The 20992-nt window shown below is 42.3% G+C and overlaps 1 protein-coding gene and 2 pseudogenes across 5 annotated transcripts in view; 2 read left to right on the plus strand and 1 right to left on the minus strand.

Annotated features, from left to right (window-relative positions):
- LOC129766565 (alpha-mannosidase 2) overlaps nt 1-20992 on the minus strand; it is a 446086-nt gene that overhangs the window by 248831 nt on the left and 176263 nt on the right. The window lies entirely within an intron of this gene.
- Nucleotides 6265-6393, plus strand: LOC129763713 (U4 spliceosomal RNA; annotated as a pseudogene).
- LOC129763714 (U4 spliceosomal RNA) lies at nt 12414-12542 on the plus strand (annotated as a pseudogene).

The raw sequence follows: 20992 nt of genomic DNA on the forward strand, positions 1-20992 counted from the left end.
GAAAGGTAATTAATCTTCTTCAAAATTATGCACATACCAATTGGGACGCGGGTACCAACTACTAATTGGTTTCGCTGATTGAGTGGATTGTTGGCCGATTGGGTGCAATCACTTTTCGCGATAATCCGACATATTTCGAGCCCTACCGGTTCTGCTAGATGGGCGCAGTGCAATGTGATATATTTGTCATTTAGCGGCAACAACAACATGTTGAACGGACTCATAATTTAAGTACTCTCGCGTCACGGCCAGCGCTGGTGTAGAATGGTGGGGAAAGGTTAATTAGGTATGCAATTTGTGGGCCTATTGTTGATTCGGAAAACTGTTCAAAGTTCGTACACACGTTTGAAGTTTATTGGAACTCGCAAATGCGATGCCCAGAGGGATCGATAAATTACTCAAATTGCATCTTCATATCAAATCTATATTGGACCCAATTCGTAAAAGTCAAGCATCTGTCCATCGGCTGCGGAATACCGACCCGGCAAAACTGTCACAGTTCATTGGCATACGCTGAACCGTCTAGACGACACAAGTTCCGAGTCCCTAGAATCGGCATTATCCCTGTCAGACTAAACATCCTGTACCGATGTCAAAAATGAATGACAGCAGAGCATTGTAGCAAAGTAGGGAACGCTGTCTATCGACAGCCGACTTGTTTTAATGTTTTAAATGGGTGTTAATTAATTGGCGAACATAGGTAGTCTATTTGTAACAGGCCGACGTCGGACCAAAAATTAAAACAGAATCGCGTTTGTCGCAAGGGAAAGCCATTCACGTTTGGAACACGTTTGCGCAAAATTTTGGTTAATTCAATTTGGATGACGCCAACGATCGTAATGAGCGCTGGGAAAGTATGCTATTATATGAAGTTGGTTTCAACAGCAGCCACCCGCTGTCGATAAACGAACGTTTCATTAGATTAGTACAACCAATCAAGACAGCAGCTACAGCAATTTGTTTTCCCAAATGATCAGGTGAAAATCATTTTTGGATGAGATTCAGAGCATCATCGGCTCATGTTCTTGTTGTTGCTCAACGCGCTGTCCCTTCTTCAAAAAATGGGTGGGTTATATCTATGATATAATCGCAAGGTTGACGTGGGACTACCTTAGCTTAGCGATCATTCGTTTGTATTGGTTAAATTCGTGATTGAATGAAACAGTTTCCAAATTCAATTGAATTCAATATATTTGCTCTGTGAGTAAAAAGATTGAACAAATGCCATGTAAAGTCAATTCATGCATTGTGATAGATTGTTCTTCGTTACAAGTAAATTTTACGTTTGCTATAATGCCTAGGACAAAATATATGTACGGAAGACTGAAAATCTTTCTAATAAAGACAAAAAAAAAATCAAACGATTATTTTATTTTACATTTCCCTCTGAAGTTTACACCTCTCAAGTGTACGTACTTCTCGAATCGCGAATTTGCTTGAAACTGGAAAATTCATTCGTTTCTAGTGTCTGCACGATTTTCTCAGGTTCCTAAGTTTAGAAGATCGTGTTAGGACAGGCATATTCCAGTCTGCACAAAGGCAAGCGAGGACAAAAGTACTCGCAGTTTGCATTTATTTGCAGAGCCGATTTCCCCAGAAACGTTGGTTTTGAAGTCTGTGTCACATTTCAGTCGGAACAAAAATACCCCCGACTTGCATGAGTTTGAAATGCCGATTTCCTTCAGGCACTTTGGTTTAGAAATCTCTGTTAGGGAACACATTTCGGTGGGAACAAAAGCTCCCCCTACTTTCATGTGTTTGCAATTCCGATTTCCCCAAGGCTGCTTGGCTGTGTTAGGAGAACCGTAAATTGGCCAATCAAAACGAGGCAGTTAGGACGTTTAGATAACGCCTAATATTTTACAGCTATTCAATTGTTTATCTAATGAAAAATAACATTTTGTCAGTTGCGATAGATGTGCAGAAATATTTCTTATCAATTGATGCAAACATCTTTCCGATCCAGTAAGAAATGTTCGAGTTACACGCATTCGAAATCTTTCATTTTTTCCTGCATGTTCTGTGTTTAGGTTTTCATTTTACCGCCCATATATTCCGGTTAGACGTAGTCCCACGTCAAAAAAAAAAAAATAATGCAATCGCGAAAACCGTGAAAAAACGTGAGATTGGAATTTGAATGCAAGAGCATCGTAATTTCATCGAAGAAGAAACAATATTGCAGTCCGAGTGATGACATTGATTTAGGTTAACCAAGTATGGGTAACATCCCATAGGCTACCTATTTGTTTTATATGCCCAATGTCAGACAAAAGCTGCTTTGAGGGCTTACAGGCATATACAAATTGCTAGCGATTTGTATCATCAATATTTTACGCTGAATCGTTTTTAGTTACGCTAAATTTGTTTTTAGTTGCATCTAAATCAATTCTGCATGAATGAATAAATTAATATTCGAAAAAGAGAGCGCTACGTTGGAGGCACAATATTCATCAAAAGAAGCAATCACACGAAAGTTGTATAATATTAGGCTGTCAAAAAAGTCCTGCGGTATTTTTTTTGAATTTTCATTTGTTCATTGACTTGTTCCGAACGAGATGCCAGCTTCATAATACCCCTGTTATAAAGGGTGTGTCACATCAAATTGCATCACGGAAAAAACGCTGTAGAAATTCGCCCAGTAGACCGATCCTTTTGAAAATTTTAGACAGTAAAATAAAAACTATTAAACAACTTTTTATTCATACTTCGAGCCCAAGCCCGTATGCTCGCACCTTCCTCTTTACCCCGTCCATAAGGTTGTGTACAACGTCAGGTTGTAGTTTTTTTTGAACAGAAATCCATTTTCTCTTGAAGTCCGCCTCCGATTTGACAACTTTTGGGTTCTTCCGGAGGGCCTGCTTCATAATCGCTTCATAATATTTCTCTATTGGGCGAAGCTCCGGCGCGTTGGGCGGGTTCATTTCCTTTGGCACGAGGGTGACCCCGTTGGCTTCGTACCACTCCAACACGTCCTTTCAATAGTGGCACGAAGCGAGATCCGGCCAGAAGATGGTCGGGCCCTCGTGCTGCTTCAATAGTGGTAGTAAGCGCTTCTGTAGGCACTCCTTAAGGTAAACGCTTTCCGCAAGAGCAGATCGCTTGCCACACCATGTACTTTTTGGCAAACTTGGATAGTTTCTGCTTGCGAATCTCCTCCGGAACGCTGAATTTGTCCTCTGCGGAGAAGAACAACAGGCCCGGCAGCTGACGAAAGTCCGCTTTGACGTAGGTTTCGTCGTCCATTACCAGGCAATGCGGCTTCGTCAGCATTTCGGTGTACAGCTTCCGGGCTCGCGTCTTCCCCACCATGTTTTGCCTTTCGTCGCGGTTAGGAGCCTCCTGAACCTTGTATGTACGCAGGTTCTCCCGCTGCTTGGAATGAACTTGACAAATTCAGCTTATTGGCGACATCCCGGACCGAACTTCTCGGATCACGTCTAAACTGCTTAACTACGCGCTTGTGATCTTTTTCACTGACGGAGCATCCATTTTTGCCGTTCTTCGCCTTCCGGTCGATGGTTAGGTTCTCGAAGTATCGTTTTAGTACTCTGCTGACCGTGGATTGGACGATTCCCAGCATCTTACCGATGTTCCGATGTGACAACTCCGGATTCTAGAAATGAGTGCACAGGATTAATTCACGACGCTCTTTTTCGTTCAACGACATTTTTCCAAATTTACGAAAAATTGTCAGTGAAGCATGACCAACGTGATCTATACACTCTTATCTGGTTATAAGCGAAAGCTGAAGATATAATTCCTAAAAATTAAATTTCTACAGCGTTTTTTCCGTGATGCAATTTGATGTGACACACCCTTTAGAAGCTCGCTTCCTTATTGGCAAAACATTCGGATAGCCAATTTTCACAGGCTTCTTTTGTGGCTAACTTCTGACTACCTAGCTCGTTCGCCATGGACAAAAACAGGTGGTAGTCACTTGGTGCAAGGTCCGGACTATACGGCGGATGCAAAAGAACCTCCCATCCGAGCTCCCGGAGCGGTCCAGTTGTTGGCAGTACAGGTCCGAATTGAGCGTTTGGCCATAGGGAAGCAGCTCATAATAGATTATTCCTTGACAATCCCACCAAACACACAGCAGAACCTTCCTGGCCGTTAATGAGGGCTTGGCCACCGTCTGAGCCGCTTCAGCGGGCTTCGACCACGACCGTTTACGCTTCACGTTGTCGTAAGTGACCCACTTTTCATCGCCAGTCACCATCCGCTTCAGAAACGGGTCGATTTTGTTGCGATTCAGCAGCGATTCACATGCGTCGATACGGTCAAAGATGTTTTTTAGCGTCAACGTGTGTGGCACCCATACATCGAGCTTCTTTGTGAATCCAAGCTTCTTCAAATGGTTAATAACGGTTTGATGACTTATCCCCAGCTCTTGGCCGATGCTACGGCTGCTACTATGCCGGTCTTTCTCGGCTAATTCAGCGATTTTGTCGCAATTTTCGACGACAGGCCTTCCGGAGCGTGGCGCATCTTCGACGACCTCTACACCAGAACGAAAACGTTGAAACCATCGTTGTGCGGTGGAAATGGAAACTGTATCGGGTCCATAAACTGCACAAATTTTATTGGCAGCTTGAGATGCATTTTTGCTTTTGTCATAGTAGTACTGTAAAATATGTCGGATTTTCTCTTTATTTTGCTCCATATTTGCGACACTATAACTCACGAACGACTTAACCAAACAAAACACTATCAAGGACTATATATATAAACAGGAGAATGAAATGTAAATTCACAATAGATGTACGAATAGATTTAAGAATTGAGTGTGTGTGATTATCAACATTGTAATAATTTCCTTATACCCCATCCTTTTCCTGAGAAAAATATGTCACCCTTCTAATCTCGAGTCCACCGCGAGTAATCGGTTTCCCACATTACTAACCATAGATTTAAGAAAATTGTTCATATATATAGTTTTAAAAATATATTTAAGATTTCGGCTCCTTTAAACTTATGTAACTGAGCCTGTAAAAATAAACGAATTTATAAAAAAAAGGACTATATTATAGCGCGCAAAAATAGCTTTCCAACAAGCTATAGTATGACTCGATACAATGAATACAACTAGAACTACGCGCTTACAACGACACCTCGCCGAAATACCGCAGGACTTTTTTGACAGCCTAATATTTGCTAATTATTTCTCTCAGTGTAGAGACCAATTGACGAATTTACGCAAAGCTGAATCAGCTCATGCGACATCGATATTAGAACTCAGAACCACAAAAGTGAGGGCGTTTGTTTATTTTACGCACTAAATAGCAAGATTCGGTGGTGATTATTCATTTTATTTCAATTTAGATTCATTTCAGCCATTGAATGTCGTCAGTATATGGTAAGAAAGTTGGAGTTTTGTATATTTACGATGGTTTCAACACGCGATTTGACCAAAGTCATAGATAATCTTCGAAAATTTTAAGTTTGATAATGCATAGCGGTTATTGATACTACGGATAATTGCGCTGAAATCGATATCATATCAAATTGGCTGATATCATTGATTATGTAGGGGTCGATACGAGAAGGATTTGAAGTATTTTTAGTGCAAAACACCCTATTCATCGTTTACTTAGTTGAAAAAAATTAAAGTTACAATACTTATAACAAGCCATTCCTCGTAATATACATAGGACATTGTAAAATGATGATTTTCTAACCTTTTCAACGTGGAAAGAATACATGAAACCGGGAAATTTGAAGATAAATTCTGATTTGTCTAGAAAATTTCAACGAATTTCATACCAAAAAAACAAAACATCCTCATTTTACTCGCTGCGCCATCTGGTTGTAAATCCAACGTAAATTCGTCAATAAGAGATCTTAAAAGGTAATAATAAAAGACGGGTGGGTAATGTCGGGGACATAACCGGAGTGACGTAGGACTATACAAGGGGGACAGCTTTTGTTAAATATGTTTTTTAAATATATTGTTTTATTTTCTTCTCTTACGTGAATACCTACCTATCTACCTGAAAAGTGGATTAGTTTACTGTTTACCTTTTTATGAATATATTGATGGTTCTGAAAAGAACCTTTGGTGTTGTGTTTTTGTTATCACTCGATATTCCCATCTTGTTCGGTTAAACCTTCCTGTTTAGCTATTGCGTTTGCCACTCGCCACAGCTTTCACAGTTGGAAAATTTCTTCCCATTGTCGCCGCACGGATCATGCCTTTAGAGCGTGATTCATGGCGAGAACGATAGAGCGGATGCTTAGATCGCGCTCTATCCTAAATACACAGAATAGCTTGCGCAGTGGCTTTATCGTAACTAATGAGGTTTTTCCGAAGTGCGATTATTGCTAGCTGAAAACCTAAATATCATAAAACTCCTCCGGCCAGCGATAACCCGCCGGGAAGGAGAACAAAACAAAAATAAGCAAAACGACGTAATGTGTTTACGATCAGAGCCTATCTCCGATCGTAAATACCGAAGGACGGGAGAAATCCCAAAAAGAGAGCACTATGGGTGCTATAAACGGAGCCTATCTCCGAGCTAGGACAATAAGTAATAAAACGGAGAGGAAAAGATAACACGCCTGCGAGCGTGTTAATAATCATCCCTCGTTCGCCCGTCTGGCTTAGAATAAATAATTGTAATTTTCTCTCTCTTATGCTACGCCCTTCTGGGGTAGATAAGAAGGCAATGTCTGTATATAAGAGAAAACTTGAACAGAATAAAGGCACTCTCAACTGGACACTCTCAACCATACCACGGACGTAGGAGCGTCGTGGCGAAGTACCGAACCCCTCTTTTTTGTCATAAACGTATCACAACCCTGGACATCGCCCGAGCATCCTGGACACCATCGGGAGCACCCTGGACATCATCGCCGGCAGATCCCAGCGCAACAAGCGCTGGTAAGTATTGAACACCCCTCCTCCAAAGATCCGAAATTCCAACCACCCTTCCTCTCCCTTTTCCTTCCCTTGGCTCCGCCCGGCCAAACTCCCAAGTGACGCGGTACTACCGGATCGCACCAGTAGGCGCATACTCGTTATGCGCTCTACGTGATCTGGCCTACCACATAGCGTCCAGTAAAGGGCTTTCCCTTCGTGTCATCAGCACGATCTCGAACTGCAGCCACATTTGGTGGCTCCAGAGAGGATCTTTCCTCCAGCGTAATCAGCACGATACCCTGCAGCCACATTTGGTGGCTCCAGAGAGGATCTTTCCTCCAGCGTAATCAGCACGATACCCTGCAGCCACATTTGGTGGCTCCAGAGAGGAGTCTTTTCCTAAAGACACTGTACGAACTCACAACACGCTCGGTTGAGTTGAGAATCCTGTTAAATTGATTTGCGCCCGTCGTTGAACGGAGAGGTTCGGTCTTGTAAAGACGAACAAGGTGAGGTTGTCTGTGGACATCACCATTTAGCCAAGAGGCAAATTGCGCATTTCAAGAAACAGAAATTAGGTCCTGAAAGACGGACAAATTAGGCCGTAGAAATCGGCATCTTGTTGAAACAAGTCCAGCTTTATAAACAGACCGATCGCCAGTCAGGCATAGTTGGACGAAGGCAACCAGGCGCCTCGTCAACATCAACTGTAATCCGGTCACGAGGGCCGGAAGACGAATATTGTGCAACGTTTGAAATCAGCGTAGGCAACTAGGCGCCACGCTTGGTTTAAGACAAGGCGAAGGCAACCAGGCGCCTCGCCACTTGCGCATTATAACACAGTTTAAACATCGAGTGACGGCAACCAGGCTCCTCACTCAGGAATAATGATATCAAGCTTTACGAGATCATCACGCCCGTGCTGTGATGCATGTGGCAAGAAAATTGAACTAGACAATCTGGTCCAATGCAGACAGTGCAAAAGGAATTATCATCATTCCTGTGTAGGACATACACCCACTGAAGAGGAAACCTATTTAGTATGCTCGCTTTGTTCCCCTACCAAAACAAACGAAAGTGAGGGAAAGGCACAGGCACCTGCAGCGTCTCATCCCTCAACTAATTCGAGGGAACAAAAACAGATAGAGGAGCTGACGAATCTAGTTACACAACTAGCTGAGATGCATGTTAGCGAACGCAACAACATAACCACATTAAAAAAGGAAATAGTAACAATGCAGGCATCACTCAACGCTTTAGTCGTGGGCGCAACGACAATAGCAACACAGCGACAAACAGAATTACCATGCTCTCCGGCGCAAGCGCAGTCAACTGAACCCCTAATCAATATCTCCGGGCAACAACGTGACCGAGCAACGATTCAAACACCACTACCAATGAGATCCGGTCCATCAATTGGCTGGGAGCAGAGTGCAATGATGCCAGCTCCACAGCATGGAGATTTTACGATTCTAATGAAGAGGCAAGCTTTGACTCCCTTGCCAAAATTCAGCGGGTCGCCCAAAGATTGGGCTAAATTCAAAAGGATCTACGAAGTCAGCACGAGAGAATGTGCGTTTTCCAATCATGAAAATCTCTCCAGACTTGAAGCTGCCCTTGAAGGACGCGCAGCTAGAAGCGTGCAGCAACTATTTATAAACTCGGAAAATGTTCCGAGTATAATAGAGAGACTAGAGGAAAATTTCGGAAACCCTAAATTCATATATGAGGAACTACTGCACGATCTACAGAAGCTTAAAAGAGAAAGTAGATCAATAATAATCGAAATGTCAGATGCTTTAGAAAATATGGTGGCAAACATGACGATCATAAATCAAAGAGGTTACCTACTAGATGCGAGGTTAATAGAAGACCTAGTTAAGAGACTACCTTATAACCTGCAAATAGAATGGACACGCCATAGAACGACGACTGGTGATGCCCCATCTTTAGAAGAAATGAGTAACTGGCTGAAACCTCACGCCAAAATAATGAGGAATATGGCTTCTCCTCTACCTTCTACAGTTAGAAGCCAGATACATGTCCATCAAGAGATGCCACGCATGAAATGTCCGGTTTGCTCGAATAACCATAAAATCTTCGATTGCACGGAATTTAAGAACTCCAACATCCAAAAAAGATGTCGATTGGCAGTACAATGTAAAATATGTTTCGGATGTCTAGGCACCGGACATATGGTTAAAGATTGCAGACGATCTAGGAGGTGCGGCTTGAGTGGATGTAACAAGCACCACCACAGAATGTTACACTCGAATCCAGACATGGAACCAACACCTCGTAATACGTCCGCTACAGTTCCGCTTGAAGCCAACTGCAATATTCACAAGTCCTCAGCAAACGAGATATACTACCAGGTGATTCCAGTAACACTTCAACACGGAAGGCATTCAGTCGATACATATGCCTTCCTAGACACAGGGTCTTCCCTGACATTGCTAGATGAGGAAATGGCAAACTCCTTGGACCTATACGGCAGAGAAGAACCACTACAATTAAAATGGACACAGGACGTGTCTCGAAACGAGCTGAACAGTAGAAAAGTACAAGTTCGCATTCAGGGGTCGTCCAGAAGGTCGTACCGACTTGACGGTGTAAGAACCATTAAAAACTTACAACTTCCGACTCAGACAATGAACTACAAAGCAATGGCTACAAAATATCCGCATTTGGAAAACCTTCCGATCGAAAGCTACGAGCTTGCAAGGCCAACAATTCTCATAGGGCTGAATCAAAGCCATTTGCTTACCGCCATGGAAACAAGAAGGGGAAGTGACAATGACCCAATAGCAGTCCGAAGTAAGCTTGGATGGTTTATTTTCGGTAATGTCAGATCAATTTATCAAAACGATCATGAACTATTGCAACACGATAAAGAACTACGAGATATGATGGCTGCGCACTTCTCAATCGATGAATTTAGCATCAGACAACCAATAAGAGTCAACGACAACCCCTTGCCCTTAGAACCGGTCAACAAGTATACCACCGCGAGTTCTAACAACGTAATGCTGATAACCTCGACCGAAGATAAATCAAAAAAATCAACGCGAAAAAAAAGACGTAGAAATAAGACTACAACAAAAGGCATTTCTAAATCTTGGTTCAACATCTCACGTATATTGAAAATAATGATGTTGTTCGTAATGTCGTTCACGTTGATCAACGCTATATCCATAAAACCCGTTGACAAAGACGGTCTAATGTTCGACCACGAAGGAACGTGCTTATTACATAGAGGCATATGGCAAACGAATATACAAACCAACGTAGTGCCCGATGAAGACATTGAAGTAATTAACTCGATACGGAATAATGTGACAGTAGCGATGAAAGACATGGAGTTTGTCATCGAAGACTCTCTCCTAGAGCAAATTGCAACATCTGTTGAACGTTTATGCGATGATGCGATTGATGAGATCAAGCAGACAACGAGAACTAAACGAAGCAAAGGGTTCTTCGGTTTTTTGGCGGACTTAATATTTGGTAGCGACGATATGGAAAACGAGCTACAGGCAATGAGGGTTCATGAAGACGAAAAAATTCACCAAATATCGGAGTCAATGGTAAAAATGAATACCAAGGCGTCCAAAATGGGAGAACAGCTTAACGAGAGATACTATAAATTGTACAAAGACATGACTCAATTAAAACAATTATATTCTGCGGATAAGGTTCAAAGGTTACGAACAACGATGTTAGAAACCACGATATTGGCACGAGAAGTTATCGATGGAACGTTGAATAGATATAGGAAAGTTCGAACGTTTCCTTTGTCCGTCGACGAACTAGCCCAAACCAGAAAAAACATTTCACAAGCGTTGCCAACTGGTTACATTGTCCTGGATCACCCATCAGCCGTAAAATACAACACGCGTGTAGTCAACGGCTCCCTCATAATTACCATGACGAGTGTTGTCATCAACAAAGTTGAGTTCGAGGTATTTAAGATAATACCGATCCCACGGGCTGAGAATGGCTCAATTATTGTAACAGAACATGATCGCATCGCGGTAGGCCACAACCAAGACTTCTTCTACCCATCGATCGAACTAACAAAACTGAATGATACGCATTTAATTACGGTTCAACCAGAACTGAGTAAGGAAGTGGATTGCGTAGCGGCTGTCATACTGCATATCGCAAGTACCCGCAAATGTGCAACAAAACTGTTAAACACGCCTTACGCTATGATGGAGACACTGTCCACTCCTAATACCGTTTTATACTATGCATCCGATACAAAGGCAATAGTTATACATTGCGACAACGTGGTAATGTCACCACCTTATGAGGCAGCAGTAGAAACTCTCCAGCCAGATTGCCGTATACAATCCAACAACAAAACGATACATGCAAGTTTAAATGGCATGAACAAGAAGATTGCAACATACTTCAAATCTAAATACCAGGTGGCCGATCACCTATTGGACGAATTCAATGACACCGTAAAAGATGTGGTGGAGCCGAAGCCCGATAATCCCTACGATAACAACGCTATGATAACCGTGTACAACAGTTTGGATCCCTTCCATCCGAAATCGAAGTATCTTTGGAGGAACGCCGCCCTTTTCGTAAGCATACTAATGATTATAATCGGGATCATTTATCTACGTTGCTGCAGACGAAGATGCTGCACCAGATCCAGAGCCACAGCAGGACCCGATGTCCATATCCGAATGGACAACCTATTGAACCGGCAACAATTAGAAGACACAGCGCTTTAAAACCAAGCATTGGAGGGACGTTCAATGAAGCAAGGCGGCATGCCGAAGAATTGAAGAGAAAAAGTGATTTAAAACTCTGTTAGACCATAAGTACACAAAATGTAAAATAGAAGAAAATAATTGAATATGAAATAATTGTAGTCAAAATGAGGAATCTGACAATGAATAAGAAATATAAGCAACAAAGGGTTGCATAAACTGACGAGAAGATATGTCGTCTAATGTAATAGTAAAAATATAATTTGTTCAGTGAAAGAAGCAATTAGGCGCCGTTGCATGGCTATTAAAAGTACATAAAGTTGAAGACTCTTCTATGGATAGAAGAAGTATTGAATTTGAAAATTGAATACTCCTGCGAGAGTAAAATGAAGTGTAACACAAAGCTAAAATGAATAGGATTTGCATTGTAAATGAATCTGAAGGCAAAGTGGCTAATAAATTGTAACGAAGCAAAGAATGAATTTATAACACACCATGTATGAAGAATAAACGGAAGTCATCCGCTCATAGCAAACGAATTGCATTGTATAAACTTCAGGTTAGGAAATTGAATGTAAGAAAAACATAATATTGAAAAGAGAATATAAGATGAAACAATTGCGAATTATACAGTAATAAAAGATACAGCATCAGAAGCATAGAAGAAAAAATTATTAGAAACAGATGCGGCGTAGCTCAATTGGTAAATCTGCCTTACGCGATTTACGAGGGCCGGTATGTCGCCGCACGGATCATGCCTTTAGAGCGTGATTCATGGCGAGAACGATAGAGCGGATGCTTAGATCGCGCTCTATCCTAAATACACAGAATAGCTTGCGCAGTGGCTTTATCGTAACTAATGAGGTTTTTCCGAAGTGCGATTATTGCTAGCTGAAAACCTAAATATCATAAAACTCCTCCGGCCAGCGATAACCCGCCGGGAAGGAGAACAAAACAAAAATAAGCAAAACGACGTAATGTGTTTACGATCAGAGCCTATCTCCGATCGTAAATACCGAAGGACGGGAGAAATCCCAAAAAGAGAGCACTATGGGTGCTATAAACGGAGCCTATCTCCGAGCTAGGACAATAAGTAATAAAACGGAGAGGAAAAGATAACACGCCTGCGAGCGTGTTAATAATCATCCCTCGTTCGCCCGTCTGGCTTAGAATAAATAATTGTAATTTTCTCTCTCTTATGCTACGCCCTTCTGGGGTAGATAAGAAGGCAATGTCTGTATATAAGAGAAAACTTGAACAGAATAAAGGCACTCTCAACTGGACACTCTCAACCATACCACGGACGTAGGAGCGTCGTGGCGAAGTACCGAACCCCTCTTTTTTGTCATAAACGTATCACAACCCTGGACATCGCCCGAGCATCCTGGACACCATCGGGAGCACCCTGGACATCATCGCCGGCAGATCCCAGCGCAACAAGCGCTGGTAAGTATTGAACACCCCTCCTCCAAAGATCCGAAATTCCAACCACCCTTCCTCTCCCTTTTCCTTCCCTTGGCTCCGCCCGGCCAAACTCCCAAGTGACGCGGTACTACCGGATCGCACCAGTAGGCGCATACTCGTTATGCGCTCTACGTGATCTGGCCTACCACATAGCGTCCAGTAAAGGGCTTTCCCTTCGTGTCATCAGCACGATCTCGAACTGCAGCCACATTTGGTGGCTCCAGAGAGGATCTTTCCTCCAGCGTAATCAGCACGATACCCTGCAGCCACATTTGGTGGCTCCAGAGAGGATCTTTCCTCCAGCGTAATCAGCACGATACCCTGCAGCCACACCCATCCAGCTTGTGACATGTTGTTCAGTAAATTACATTTAATGCGACGTGCCGGAGAAACACTTTGCCACTCACTGAAACTAATTGTTGCCTTGATGAGCGCCGAACCGAAGCTGCTCTGTTCTTGATGCGAGTTTTCTGATTGTCGTGAGCAGCTTTGCAAGCCAACTCGAGCACTCCGACGGCCGAAACTCTATAATCGCTGTTAGGTATACTGGTGCTCCGGCACTAATCCGTTCGGCCTAGTTACCCTTGCGGAGCAATCAGTGAATGCGACCAACAGGGAACTGGAAACCTGCACGGTTCGAGTGAGACTTTGCCTTTCCCTTAACTTGTCCTCCTTTGTTACGTCCACGATGTCGATGCCGTACAACCAGGAAATCAGGAAAGTCCCCAACTATCAATAAGCTCAGAACAACTGCCAAATTCACATACTCATCAGATCCTGGCAAACAAATTATGAAAAAATCAATTTGTGTTTTATTATTATTTTGGATAATGTTTTAGAAAGCATTGAACTGTATTTCCTAAACTCTTTTTTGGAAGGTTTAATGGCCCTGAAAAGCGCCTTGTTTAATGGAATGGTTCCAATTTAGAAAACTTAGTACTCGTGGTTTTGAAAAAAACCATTTCGAACGCCCTCGATGCCGCCTTGTTCGGGATTTGCCACCAAAGCAGTTTGTATAAAGAACAAACTTTTTTCTTCTGCTACCTGCTGTCGTTTTGCGATTGCGTTTGCCACTCGCCACTCGCTGCAACTGCCTGTTGTCTTGATGTCCACCGAACCGAATGTGTTCTGTTCCGAATGCGGGTTTTCTTATCGTCGCGAGCAGCTTTGCCAGCTAACTCGATCACTTCGGCGGCCGAAACTATATAACGCCGGCTAGGTGGACTGGTGCACTGGTACTAACGCGCTCGGCCTAGCTACCCTTGCGGGGAACTTCAGATCAACACGGTTCGAGCGGGATTTTGCCTTTCCCTTCATTTTTCCTCCTTTACCATGTCCAGACGTGGCTGCTTGGGTTGGTTTGTTGATGTTTTGTGATGCGAACCGATGTGGTGTACGGTTTGAATGAGAATAATCGTTACGGAAGGAAGGAAGGAAGGTATTGTATTATAGAGACTTTAAACTTTTGCAGTTCATTAGTCTCTAGCCTTGAGAAAGGCTCTTTGAAAACTCTACTCTACTCTATTACTCTACTCCAGCGCTACCACCTCCGCCCTCTTGCCTTGAGAAAGGCACTCGATCCCTCGCCGTCCAGATCGTCCAGCAACGATGTTGTCCAGTCGGTGTCCACACAAAGAATGATCGTTACGGCAGCGGAGCGGGGATTTTTAAGCTGACTGGCTGGCTCGAGAATTACGCATGTGTGAGACTGCGACCAATGTTTCGTTCATTTTTTTCTTTTTCCTTTCCAATCGTGCTTCATTCTATTTCGCTGCTGCTCTGGTTGCCCGTTTTGGTCGGTACGATTTGAGGAGCACAAAATGGAGCAATCAAAAATGGGCATATAGTGCATTTTGACAATGCTTGATATTTCATAATTATTCAATTATTTATCTCAAGAAAAATTAAATGTTATTCGTTATGATAGATGCGTAGATATTTTTGTGTCTAGGTTTCCATTTCACCCCCTATATCTTCCGGTTAGACGTAGTCCTACGTCAAAATAAAAACAAAAGGTAGATGGGTCTGAGCCTAGGGGCACGGACGGAAGTTTGACGTAGGACTCTAATTGTTCAGAACAGTTCTTTTTTTAAATGTAATTCTTTTCATTGTTCATAAATCTGTTAGTTTAATTCTTTGGAAACTCTAAATAGTAGCCCTGAAAGCAGCTTTTTCGGTGGAATAATGTTCGTTTGCAGACTATCACAATCAAGTCGTATTGGTTCTACTTCTCAATCTATCATAGAAGGAATTGAGTCATTGAGAATTATGAATATGAATCATGAAGATTAATATTTCATTTCGTTTAATTTTTGTGATGCGATGAAATGCCGATCTCAATAGGTCCTCGCATGTTTATCGCTGCCATCCTCCTAGTATTGATATCATTTTTCGCTGTACAATTGCCCTTGTTGCTGAAGACCGAAGACACTCGCTTATGGTGTCCATCACCCTATAATTATTTCCACTGTTGATGTCTCAGGCGAAAAAATTGGTGGATAAATTTTATGTCAAATGGTATATATTATATCATATATCGTAAGAAATATTCTGCGTAATATGCATTTGAAAACTTTTAATAAACGTTACATTTTTCTTAGAGTGACCCTCCTATATAGAAATGAAAGACGTAATTCTATGTCAAAACTAAACTAAAAATTTTAATTTAAATGTTAAAATTTCAAAACTGCATTCGGGTGTTCTTCTCTGATAAAAACGTTGATGATGCTGAAGTTAAAGAAGTGGCTTCGCACACTCAATCTGCATTTCTGTAACCATTTTTAAAGTATACCGATTTTTTGAAAACAAAACAAAATACGCTTGAGCACATTTGTTAACTCTACAACAGTTCATGTTGCAAACGGTTATCTTCGAATAAAATACTAGTAGCAGCTGAATACTACTTAAATAATGAGAGAGTGCAGAATTCATTCAAACTCTTGTGATCATCCTTTCTCTTTAACATTTCAGATAAACCCTCTTCCGCTTTCTGCCGTACTGTTTTCTGCCGCTCCTCTAACCCAGCTTAACACATTAAGGACCACACGTTTTGGGGTAAAGTTGAACGCTTCATTTGTTCGGATTCCACGAATGAGATCGTTTCCTCCAGTGTGAATGAGACGAAGGCGAGGCATCGGTAGGCCTTGTTAGATTCTTGGGAAACCAAGGATTTAACCTTCAAGTATAGAAAACACTGGTTATTTCGTGATTCATCCGTAACAGACGGAACTCGAAACACGAGAAATCTCGTGAGCGGTCCGCAATGTGTTAATAACCAAACGGACGCACTTTTTCCATAGATCTGCCTTGAACTCACCGAGTAGTTCGATAGGTTTGGCAATGACAGCTAATTTTGCAGCACATATTGGCTTGCGAATCATATCCTCTGATCCGGAGCCTGCCTGAAACCGATGTCGTAAACAGCTAAGAAATTATCTTGAATGTTTATATAAACATATTCAGATAAAATCATGCATTGGTTGCACGAAAAGAACTGATAAGACGTGGTTGAACGAAAACCGCGCTATAAGAGTACCGCGTTATAGGAGGGCTGTCGCAGATTCATCACCGCGATACATGGAAACCGCGTTCTCAGAGTACCGCATTATAGGAGGGTTGACTGTACTTATGTTTGCCAGCGCAGTAGTTCATCGACCTCACCGGCCTCGCGTCCTCGGCTCCTGCTACGACAGCCGTGATGAGATCGTGAAGTAGCCAGTAATCAATTATTAGAGAATCGTTCGTAGCCTAGCGTTGGTAGACGAGAAAAAGCAGCCTCCAGCAGTAGCAAACCGAACAAAAAGAGCATTCATTCGGCGAATTCGTTCGTGATTCGCGAAGGAGCAAGACAATGAGACAATGAAAACAGAAAAAAATATAACCGCGTCACTACTGCTGCTGCTTCCCCGACGGTAATTACAAGATATGCAACATCGGGGAGCATTGTGCATTTCTGCAATGCTTGGTCAGTCGTCGTTGTCGCCGTCGCCGCTGGATTTTGCTATCATGGGAAATGAATGGCGCTGGACAAATGGAATCCGTGTGAATTTGGCTTGGGAGATAGCACATTTTGAGGTACAGCAAATATCGCGCCGAATGTGATTGGTGCTGGTTGTGGGACAACCAGACGCCAAATGATTCGGTGAATGATCCGATTGAACTGGAGGATGGGGCGAAAAAAATATTAAAAGGCGGGTGAGCTCATGGATAGGTTTAATCCGGGGTCTTATGGGTGGGGAGATCAGAGAGGGGAAACTCATCAATCCTTCATTTTCATCTTTCCACCAGCGGGCAATCCTCGGGAGAGCATAAATGAATGCGCCGACGGCGGAGATGATTGATGATTGCTTCGCGAAAAAGAGCGAGAAAGATGGCGAGTTTTGCGGTACAATTTGTAGCCTAAAACACCACTTAATCTTTCTACGCTGAAGGAGGTTTGAGTTGAAGTTTTCGCTGTTGCAGTTGAGAGTACGGTCTTGTGTGCTTGATATTTTAAGGTAAATGTAGCGAGAACATTGATTCCAATTATGCGTTTTCCAGCGTGGCGCAATCGGACAAGCGAGAATCAGTCCTGCAATGTCATAAATCGTTGCACCAATACGACTGAGTCGAATCACGATTTTCGTACGACATGCACTCAGCCGACAACGATTGCAACATTGTCTGTCTGATTCATTGACCGACCTCCCATCAGGTTTGTCACGTTGGAAAACATGCCTAACAAGCAGTTCGCTGTCTGGGCATAGAGCACACATTTCATAGTGTCGGGTTGACAGCATTGCACCAGATTGTCGAAAATTCACACCCGGTCAGGCCAAACGTGAAGCCACACGATGGTAGGACCGGAAGCCTGGGTAAGGGGGTCTCTTTTTTGTCATTCATTAATGGCCCTCGCTGATGATTGGTTACCAGGGATCACGACATAAGGGCACACCGTATTAGACGAGCCGCTAGCGAGTCGATAGTGGAACATATGATAGGCATAATTTAGAATTGAACCGCACTGAATTATGTCCAGATCAAATAGATGTGCCAATTATAGGACATTGTTTGGCGTATGTTTGATTATAAAGTAGAACTTGAAATAGATAACATCGTTAGGAAACATGAGTGTGTTGAAAAATATTTTATAATTCGATGACATATTTTCAAAGTGGGGAGTTCGGATTGAGCTGTGGTGAGAGATGGACGTGTGTGCTGCTTTCTCTGTCAGTGTTTTGTCATATCGGGGTTTAGAACATAAGCGTTTGTTTTGACGTAGGACTACGTCTTTCATTTCTATACCGGGGTGTAAAATCAAAGTTTCGAAAACGAAAGCGTTACGCCGGAGACCGAGATTTTGAGCGTTAATAGCTCCTAAACAACTGAACGAAATGGTATGATAAACACTTCATTCGAAAGATGAAATGTCTACGCGTTCTATAATTGGTACTTTTTGAGCTTGGGTAGACTGTACAATTCGTAGTTGCTCTTCGTGATTGACTTGAACCAACCAAATTGCACAAAGAACACACAGAATGACGCTTGGGACTAGGAAATCATTCTCGTTGTGCAATTTTCGGTGATTCGAGCTTTAAATTGTCAATAACGACGCCGGCCACGTCCTTACAGTCACCAGGGGAAGGGAAGGAATGTTAGTATGATAACCGCCGCCCAAAGGCCAGAAGGGTCGCCTCTATAGCGTGGTTCCCTAGCGATTATCATGGAAGGGATAGTTGTTAGTGGGAGGAGGTAAGAATCAGGATTCGCTGTGGTAAGTGATGTGATTATGTAAACGCGAATTATCAGCCACTCGACGAAATGAAATTCTGAAAATTCTACTTGTCACAACACGCGGTAAAGATTATCTTTAGGTATCCTGATAAGGAAAGCCTGTGTTGTTAATATTTATAGCACGTACTTTGAGAATTTTAGACAATTTGAAAAAATTCTATGATCATTCTATGAGTTTCTACGAGTTTCATCATCCTTCGAACGAAGTGTATGAATATCGCACAATTATATCCACATATACCATAAATAACTACAGGTAAACACACAAATCGATGACCGTCCGAAAGGAAATATGAGATTTGGGAACACAATATAAAAAACTGAATTAGGAAACTGAAGTCTGAATAAGGATCAAGAATCATTGACAGATAATAACAGGAGCTACTAAAACATCTATATACACAAACACACGAAAGGAAACGAACGATCTGTCTTTACAGTAAGTTCCCAGAATAAAGCACGTCACGACACATCGCCTCCCTCCATTCGGCGGTGGACGCCCGGCAATGTAACACAATGCAGAACATTTTCGAAGTTTCCTCATAAACCACAAAAATGCTCCATACTGCATCACACCATCAAGCAACCACCGAAATACAAGAAATGGTACATCGTGATGCATCTCACTTCGAAAACTTACTGTTAATACATTACAAAATAAGTGAAGAACTTTACAGATTTCCTGTTTGCAAAACGATTAATATTAAAAAAAAAATCATCTGGCATCTCTGAACATCAAACGCACGAACACATAGACACCTATGGAGGAGAAACCAAATCTTCCGACCTGAACCAAACACAGGGCGCAGCGATACAACCAGATTACTATTACATATGAACGCAGCAAGCGCCCTATAGTGTCATATAGTACCACTACTACTATAGTTTACGTGTTTACACACAAACACAACCCACGCCTTTTTCTGTGCGCTGATCATGCCCCCTGCTCAACACTCAAATGCGATATTTTCACTGCAGCAAAAACTTCCTATTGAATTTGGATCAACACTTAAAACACCTTTTGGAATGAGCGAACGTCTGCCATTAACCATACACTCGAGATTCAAAAACACGTCACAACATGAGAGCCAGACAAACGCCGTAATGAAATTCACAGGCAGAAACAAAATACATGTCTTCGCTTCTTTCCAAGATTAATTCAGTAAAATTAATTTGGATTTTGGATTAAACATGGATTTAATATGGATGTGGGAAACACTGATTTTCACAATTTCAAATCGTTTTCTACACATGAAAATTAACACTTGGTAATGAAAAATTGAAGGGTAGAAAATAACGAAAGTGAATACGGAGCAACGAAAAACACAACCACACTCGACGCCTGCTCAATCAGATCTCCCGTTCTATAATTGTTACTTTTTGATCCAAAAACTTGTTTCAATAGTCTTAAAATTGCTTTCAAAACAGGCTATTGAAATCATAAGCGAGCGCCGCTCGTAAATCCACTCAGTTCTAATTGAACAGCGATTGGAGCATGTTGTCGCTATTGTGGTGAAGCTCTTCGTTTATCATGAAAGCGCGGATGAACGGTATCACCAAGAGCCTGTTTGTGCACCCTAGGCCAGACGGGAATCCATCAGGAGGAGAGTGATGCCACAAACGGTTCCCCGGGAAGACATCGCTACACACACATACACGCGCGGAATTCTTTCCGTTTGGATGCCATTCAACATTGAGAAAGTTCCGGAAAGATCTAATCTTTTCTGGAAAATAATCTACCAGTTCCTCTGGGAATTTAAAAATACATTCATGTGAAAGAGTTTATTTTAATGTTGTTGTTTGCGACTATTATTACACCCGGTGCATATCACCCTGGACAAATTAGCTGTGTTGTCTGGTGTGAACGACCAGCAAATACCAGACAAACAAAAACGACAGACAAAACATGGCAAACAACACGTAGCAAACAGAAACAACGGAACCAACCCAACCATGTGCGAAAAGGAGACGAAAACAACATCGGAGAACAGCAACAACAAATAGAAATCTCACCACACCCGAAGATCAGCGGAGAGTAAAACATCGCACATGGGAGAAACAACATCAGTGCGCTGTGAAATCGTACTCCGGCGGAGCGATCGCAGTCGGGATTTGACCATGGAGGAATGATTTTCATGTACAATGTATACGCGTCGAATAAAGTGCGATTCAC

Source organism: Toxorhynchites rutilus, chromosome 1 (assembly GCF_029784135.1).
Source record: "Toxorhynchites rutilus septentrionalis strain SRP chromosome 1, ASM2978413v1, whole genome shotgun sequence".
Classification (NCBI taxonomy): domain Eukaryota; kingdom Metazoa; phylum Arthropoda; class Insecta; order Diptera; family Culicidae; genus Toxorhynchites; species Toxorhynchites rutilus.